The sequence below is a fragment of the Spinacia oleracea genome, chromosome 5 (genome assembly GCF_020520425.1).
Source record: "Spinacia oleracea cultivar Varoflay chromosome 5, BTI_SOV_V1, whole genome shotgun sequence".
Lineage (NCBI taxonomy): Eukaryota > Viridiplantae > Streptophyta > Magnoliopsida > Caryophyllales > Amaranthaceae > Spinacia > Spinacia oleracea.
In genome coordinates this window covers 50,630,408-50,638,765 of record NC_079491.1, presented here as the reverse complement: position 1 = coordinate 50,638,765, position 8,358 = coordinate 50,630,408, and the positions used below count along the sequence as shown (strand labels likewise).

General features: G+C 40.3%; 1 non-coding gene across 1 annotated transcript; it reads left to right on the top strand.

The window, feature by feature from the left end:
• The first annotated feature begins 1,297 nt into the window (after positions 1 to 1,297).
• Positions 1,298 to 1,404, top strand: LOC130462190 (small nucleolar RNA R71). The gene has a single exon (XR_008922317.1). It is a non-coding gene; the product is annotated as a small nucleolar RNA R71 (small nucleolar RNA).
• Positions 1,405 to 8,358: the final 6,954 nt, after the last annotated feature.

Genomic DNA, 8,358 nt, shown 5'->3' with positions numbered 1-8,358 from the left:
AGTTTAGGTGGAGACTTATTTTGAAAATAGGCACTACATTCCTCAGTAAAAGCTACAGTCTCTACCTCACAAAAAGCACGTTTCCTGGTCAAAATATCTTTCATAAATTTAGCTTATGCAGGAACCTGTAAAATAAATTCAGTAAAAGGAACCGTTACCTGCAAGTTTTTGACCACTTCCAAGAATTTTTCAAACTGTTTGTCTAGCTTATTCTTGAGTTGCCGGTTTGGAAAGGGTAGTACAATAGGTGTCACTTTAATATCCGTCCCCTTCTTAACCTCAGTTGTAGCCTCGTTCTCACAGACTACCTTTTCAGCTTCCTTTCCATCTATGACTATCTTTGGGATTTCCTCACTAACCAGACCACTAGGAGACACCCCAGAATCAACCTCAACGGGCATAGAAGGACCATCATAACTTCTACCACTCCTCAATGTAATGGCATTCGCAGTTTCCCTATTTTCAGGCTGGGAAGGAAGTTGGCCTGGGGGGCCTCCCTGCAAGAGTAGTAGCCATCTGTGCCAACTGCGTATCAATGATCTTATTGTGGGCAGTAAGAGCATCGATTTTAGCATCCTTTTCACTTAGAGATTTCTGCATCTGTAACATCATATTTCTCATCTCTACTAGCATAGGGTCAGACTGTGTGGGTTGAGGTTGTGGTGGTGGAGGTGATGTGTGTTGTCTACGGAACCCAGGTGGTCCACTAGACTGTTGGTTGTAGTTGTTCCGTGGTTGGTATGATTGTTGTGGTGGTGGTTGGTATGGTTGTTGTGGTGGTGGATGTTGGACTTGATGGGGGTTCTGGATATTGTTACTCCTGTAAGATAGTAGGGGATTATTTTTATACCCCTCGTTGTAAGAGTTGGAGAATGGGTTATTTTGTTTGTAGGCCTGGAATGCATTACATTGTTCAATAGAGCTCCTACATTCCTGTGCATAATGACCAGACATCCCACAACTATCACAGACATTGGCAGTTTGAGCATTCATTGCAGCTACACTAACAGGTTGGGAAGATTGAGTATTTGCTGCTTGCATATTATCAAACTTATAATGTAAAGCAGTCAATTGGGCAGTTAATTGTTCTATGGAATTCAAATCATGCTTACCACCCTTGTTAGATAGGACTCTGGGATTCCCATGCTGGGAATTATGAATGGCCATCTCTTCAATCACCTCCATAGCTCTAGTCACAGCAAGTTGCATGAATCTCCCACTAGCAGCTGAATCCAAAATAAGTCTAGACTCATTACCCAGATCATTATAAAACTGTTGAATCAAGAACCAGTCACTCAAACCATGGTGCGGGCACTCTCTCTGCAAATCCTTGAATCTCTCTCAGACCTCGAACAAACTCTCATCTGCTTGCTGAGTAATAGAAATTATCTGACACCTCAGACGAGCTGTCTTCTCAGGCGGGAAATACTTCACATAAAATGCAAGGGCCAAAGACTCCCAATTAGTAATTTTCATGGCTGCCTTCAACCCATTGATCCACAACTTTTCTTTCCCACTCAGAGAGAACGGGAAAAGCATCTCCATAGTCTGCTTCGGAGTTAATCCTTTTTTTCTTAATGGTAGAACAGTATTGGATGAAGGACTGAATGTGAAGATTCGGATCTTCACCTACTTCCCCACCGAACTGGCGTCTCTCAATCATGTTGATCAATGCAGGCTCGATCTTGAAGGTCTCAGCAGCAATAGAAGGCATGATTGCCTTGGGTAGCACAGACAGACTTGGCTTATAATAGTCTGTAAGACTTGGCTCAGGTGGTGGTGGAGTTTCGTCACCCATCTCTATCTTTGAAACTGAATCTGTATGTGAAGGAAAAAGACCGACAATATTATGATCAGAATCAGAGTAATTCCCACACTGTGCAATGAAAGTTCTTTGTCTACGAAAAGTTCTTTCGAGCTCAGGATCGAATGGAGTAAGATTACTAGTACCTACGGTCCTGGGCATAGACAAAGAAACTACAAACAGGTGTGAGATCTGGCCTCAAGGAACGGGGGTTCCTTGAGAAGTAACAAACAATAATCTAGAATAAATAATCAATAACAGAAAATAAAACCGTTTCCCCGGCAACGGCGCCAAAATTTGACAGGCTTAAGTCGTATCACCTAGTCAAAGATAACCTAAGTCCACTAATAAGATAGCAAGTGTGAGGGGGTCGAAAAAGCACGAGGCTAATGCGTGACCTTGTCCCTCGTGGGTGTGACGTTTCTTTTTGTCAAATCAAGTGTAATTGGATTTCCTGTGAGTTTACACCCAATTGACTAGTAATATAGGAGTCGCCATTCAGTTTTTAACGACAATGAGAAAAACTGACAAAACCCGGTTATCGTGACATAAAGGGAGTGCAATTATGTTCGACCACGACGGCCGTAGGTTCCCTTGTGATCCCTGGTGTGGGGATCTCTCAACATACACCCGCAAGGTAGAGATTGAGGGTTCGGGGGACTGTAACTACCGAGAGGAGTACTCGCTCTTCGATAACTCCAGAGGCAGGATATCCTTACTAGCTCAGCATAAATAATTGAAGGGACATGCGTTAACTATTAAACTAATCTGAGTTGATTTTAACAATATGCAACATATAGTACTAGATCGAGCGTGATTATCTGATTTAGATTGTATTAAGGGACCTAGCATGATAATCCAATTTCCCAAAAATATCATATTTATTAGGCGTGATAGAACAATCAGATTTAGTTAGTTTAACAGTTCATAAAAAGGGCGAGGAAAGCAATTAAATCATAGAAAAGGGACACATTACGACGCACTCTTGAGAGGTGCGTCACGGTTCTCAGAAAACTAACCACTTTGACTTTGCTAATTCTCCTTTTATTTAACGAATCTCAAGTTATGGGACAGGATACGTTCTGTTCGATTTATGGATCGATTGCGACAGAACGCGTGATCAGTTTTGCAGCGTGAGGCTTAGGCTTAGGGGTTTAGAGTCAATACTCAGAATAATAATAGTGTGTTGTGTTCTTTTCACGTCGAACTTAGGGCACTATTTATAGAAAAGAGTTTGTGGAAAGATAGAATTGTAGAACTCTAATCCACGAGGAATTAGGAAAGAACACGTCCAAGGTATTTTCAGCGCCCAGGGCTGGGCGTCAAAGTTTTCGGCGCCCAGCTCTAGGCGTTGAAAATAGGATCCAGGCAATTTCAGCGCCCAGGGCTGGGCGTTGAAGTTGATGTTTGGTCCATTTCTTTGTCAGATTCGGATTCTTAGAATCCGGAGTGTATGAGACTTTAATCGGGTCTTTTAGTGCGTATTAATTTTATGATGGAATGCATCTGGGCCCGTTACGAACTCTAGGCTCGTTAGGATTTTAATTAATACGTAACTCTTATTTTCGAATCGTATTAAGAATAGGATTCTCTCGCAATTTCTATCTCATTTAGGATTTATGTTGGAGTGCAACACCTAATTCTGACAGGTTTCTATCTTTTATAACTTGCCACTTTTAACAACTACCCATTACGGCATTTACTATTTTTAGCAGGTTTCTATAAATAGCAGGTTTCGGGTGAAATGAAAAGGGTGATTGAGATTCGTTATTTTATAGGAGATGCGTTGTCAAGTGGAGATTTATGTTCTCATCATCGAACCTTCCCTTTCGGGAATGGGGACAAAAGTAGGTGTCTACAGCAAGGGAAGTAGGGATCATATCCACAGGGAAACAGGCGTTCTTTCTACTACTAATCAACTAATCTAGACTATTGGGAAACAAGAGTTGGTTGGTTTGTATACTAAGACTACGACAATAATTAAACAATTAGAATTCAGATATTAAAGAATCTAGGGCATAGGTTCACCAACAAATAACAATCCAGGATGATAAACAATCGAGAATAATCAATAAAGTAAATAATTACACTAGCATGCTCTCTCGAATCGATACTAATCATAGACTTAGAATTAACGGGATCTCGCTACGTATTAATCCTAATTCCACCTATTGACACAAGCCTAAACATCAAATTGCATCTCTCGAATCTTAACTTGATATTGCTAGACTATCACAATTAAACCTACACAAATCTAATTGCATAGTAGAATAAACCAATCAATACACTACTCACACATATTACCAATAAACAAAGCAATTAATATGATTGAAAACATGATTAAGGCAAAACAATAAATTAAAGTAAGAAGCAATACCTAATTGAAGAACAATGAAATAAGAAAGCTTGAATTTTTGATTGAAAATAAAAACTAAGTGTTTGGAACAATTTAGAGAGAATAATCTAAGCTTAGGAAAATAAACTAAGTGCTTAATACTAGAATGAAAGATGTCTACTAAAAATAAAAGGGCTAGTATTTATAGTTTGCCCAAAATACAAGCCAAAAACCGGACTAAAAACACGCTCATAGCAGCAGGGGCTGGCGTCGCCCGATCAGGCCAAGTGCTCGATAGTCGGCCCGATCAGCCGGTTGCGAAAATTCCACAGCAGCACCAGAATGACCGCCCGATTCGGACCGGGCAAAGCCCGCCCGATCGGGCGCGCGTTGACGACTTCAAAGTTCCTTTATTTTGCCCGATCTTCTCACTTTACCCTCAGCTCAAAGGGCGATTTGAAAAAGTCATCACCCTGCGCCCATATCACCGAGTCTAACTCCCCGGGCTCAACTGTAAGCATCTAAGCCTCCCGAAAGTCGACGCTAATTGTCCCGAAATTCCTCGGGCTCGTGTAGTGGCCTAAATCACCATGAAATGGGTCTAAAAAGACCAATTTCTCACCAATTAATCCTGAAACTCAACGCACACTCAATAGCACAGATTAGTACTAAAAACGGCTCCTAAGAGCTCATTCGATGCATAAAAGTACTAAGGGACGAGGCTAAAACTCCATATAAAACACACATATCATCCACCTTTTAATGACCTGGATTAGGGATCCTTTGTGACTTCAATATTCAAGTTCACTTATGGGTGTTTCTTTGTCAAATAATCCATCTTGACATCCCATTTGAATGTTTTGTATCACTTGGACTTTTCATTTAATACTAAACCAAAATTAAATGAATATGAAATAAAGAATTTCATAAATATGAAATGGTTAAACCAATTGTTTTAAACACAGATCTAATAGATGTTCTAAAACAAAACTTAGAAAATCAAAGCCATTCTCCAACATGATTGATCCCATGGTTGCTACATGTGCGTTGTGTTTCACTTGTGGCAGCGATTTTGTCAATGGATCCGCGACGTCGTCGTCAGTTCCAACCTTGCGAATCTTGATTTCTTTCCGTTCAACGATTTCTCGAAGTATGTGAAATCGCCGCAGTACGTGCTTGGACTTCTTTTGGCTCCTAGGCTCCTTTTCTTGGGCAATAGCTCAACTATTGTTGCAATACAAAGCCATTGGTCCTTTTATGGAGGGGACAACCTCAAGTTCTTCAATGAACTTCCGAATCCAAATAGCTTCCTTTGCTTCTTCTGAGGCAACAATGTACTCATCTTCATTTGTAGAATCCGCAATAGTGCTTTGCTTAGCACTTTTCCAGCTTACTGCTCCGCCATTGAGGCAGAACACAAAACCAGACTGTGATATGAAATCATCTCTGTCGATTTGGAAGCTTGCGTCCGTATAGCCTTTAACAATCAACTCATCTGTACCACCATAGACCAAAAATTGATCCTTTGTCCTTTTAAGGTACTTTAGGATATTCTTGGCAGCAGTCCAATGCGCCTCACCTGGGTCTGACTAGTACCTTCTCGTTGCACTGAGTGCGAACGAAACATTCGGCCTTGTACAAATCATAACATACATGATAGATCCAATAGCCGAAGAATATGGAATTCCACTAATTTTTCTACGCTTGTCGGATGTCTTGGAACACTGAGTCTTGCTTAGATATATGCCATGTGACATGGGTAGATGACCTCTCTTGGCTTCGATCATACTGAACCTAGCTAGCACTTTGTCAATGTAAGTTCTCTAGCTTAGTCCAATCATCCTCTTAGATCTATCCATATAGATCTTGATGCCCAATATGTATTGTGCCTCTCCTAAGTCTTTCATTGAGAAACCTTTTCCAAGCCAAGTCTGTACAGACTCGAGCATAGGAATGTCGTTTCCAATAAGCAGTATGTCGTCTACATACAAGACTAGGAATGCAATTTTACTCCCACTAACTTTCATGTATACACAAGTTTTGTCCTGATTCTTATTGAAGCCAAATTCATTGACCGCTTCATCAAATCGTATGTTCCAACTCCTTGATGCCTGCTTCAATCCATAAATGAATATCTTAAGATTTCATACCTTTCCTTGGTTCTTTGGATCGACAAAACCCTGCGGTTGTGCCATAAACACAGTCTCTTCAAGAACACCATTCAAGAAGGCAGTTTTGACATTCATTTGCCATATTTCATAATCATGAAACGCGGCAATCGCAAGGATTATCAGAATAGACTTAAGCTAGCAACTGGAGAAAAGGTTTCATCGTAGTCAACGCCGTGAACTTGCCTGTAACCTTTTGATACCAATCTAGCCTTGTATATATATACAATTCCATCTTTTTCTTTCTTCAATTTGAAGACCCATTTGGTTCCGATAGGTGTAAACCCATCCGGCAAATCAACCAAATCCCATACTTGATTTTCAGACATGGAGTCTATTTGAGATTTCATGGCCTCTAACCATTTTGTGGAGCTGGGGCTCGTCATAGCTTGCTTGTAGGTCGTAGGTTCATCACTATCTAATATGATAACTTCTAAGTTTTCAGTCAAGAGGACACTTGTCCATCTGTCCGGCTGAACCTTAGTTCTATGTGACCTACGAGGGGCAACAACGTCTTGAGGAACTACTCCCACTGGCTCTTCTGAAGGCATTGGAGGTTCTTCAACTTGAACTGCTTCTAAAGAGTTCTTGGTTCGTTGTTCGTCTCGAATCTCTTCAAGGTCTATTATTCTCCTACTTGTCAATTTGGAAATGTGATTTCTTTCCAAAAAGACACTGTCACGAGCAACGAATACTTTGTTCTCTGACTTGTTGTAGAAGTAATACCCCTTAGTTTCTTTTGGATACCCAACGAAGAAACATTTGCCAGATTTTGGTCCGAGCTTATCCAAAATTAATCGCTTGACATATGCTTCACAACCCCAAATATTTAGAAAAGACAACTTAGGAAGTTTCCCAGTCCATAATTCGTATGGAGTCTTTTCAACAGCTTTTGACGGAGCATGATTTAGTGTGAGTACTGCTGTTTGCAATGCATGTCCCCAAAATTGCAAGGGAAGTTCGGCTTGACCCATCATTGACCTGACCATATCAAGTAAGGTCATGTTTCTCCGTTCCGACACTTCATTCCATTGAGGTGTCCCCGGAGCAGTCAATTTAGAAAGAATACCGCATTCTTTTAGATGGTCATCAAACTCGTGCCTAAGATATTCACATCCTTGATCCGATCTTAGAGCTATGATTTTCTTGGCATATTGATTCTCTACTGCATTTTGAAATTCTCGGAATTTCTCAAACGATTCAGACTTGTGTTTCATTAAGTAATATAGTCATATCTACTGAAATCGTCCGTAAACATTATGAAATAGCTGAAATCACCTCTAGCTTTCGTACTCATAGGCCCACATACGTCTGTATGTATTAGCTCTAGTAGTTCGCTTGCTCTTTCTCCCACCTTTGAGAAAGGTGGCTTTGTCATTTTGCCAAGAGAACAAGACTCGCATTGATCAATCTTCTCTAAGTTGAATGATTCAAGAATGCCCTTCTTTTGAAGTCTTTCCATGGCGCTTTGTGTTTATATGGACTAATCGATAATGCCACAGATATGTGAGATCGGAATCACCAGTTTTGGTATTTATGTTATAGTTTTGTTTGCTTGTATCTAGCACATATAGACCATTTTCTTGTTGTGCTGAACCATAAAACATTCCATTCAAAGAAAAATAACAACTATTGTCTTTAAATTGAAAACTAAAACCTTTAGAATCAAAACTTGAAACGGAAATTATGTTTCTGGTGATACTAGGAACATAGTAACAATTTTCTCGTTCCAAAACAAAACCACTAGGAAAAGAAATAAAATAAGATCCTACGGCTAATGCAGCAATCCGTGCTCCATTTCCCACGCGTAGATCCATCTCGCCTTTATCAAGCTTTCTACTTCTCCTTAGTCCCTGCGAATTGGAACATAAGTGTGAGCCACAACTAGTATCTAATACCCAAGAAGTAGAATTAGCAAGATTACAATGTATAACATACAAACCTGAAGTAGAAGGAACGTTCCCGTTCTTCTCATCTTCCTTTCTCTTCAAGCAATCCCTCTTCCAATGCCCCTTCTTCTTGCAGTAGAAGCATTCAAAGTCGGCAGGAGA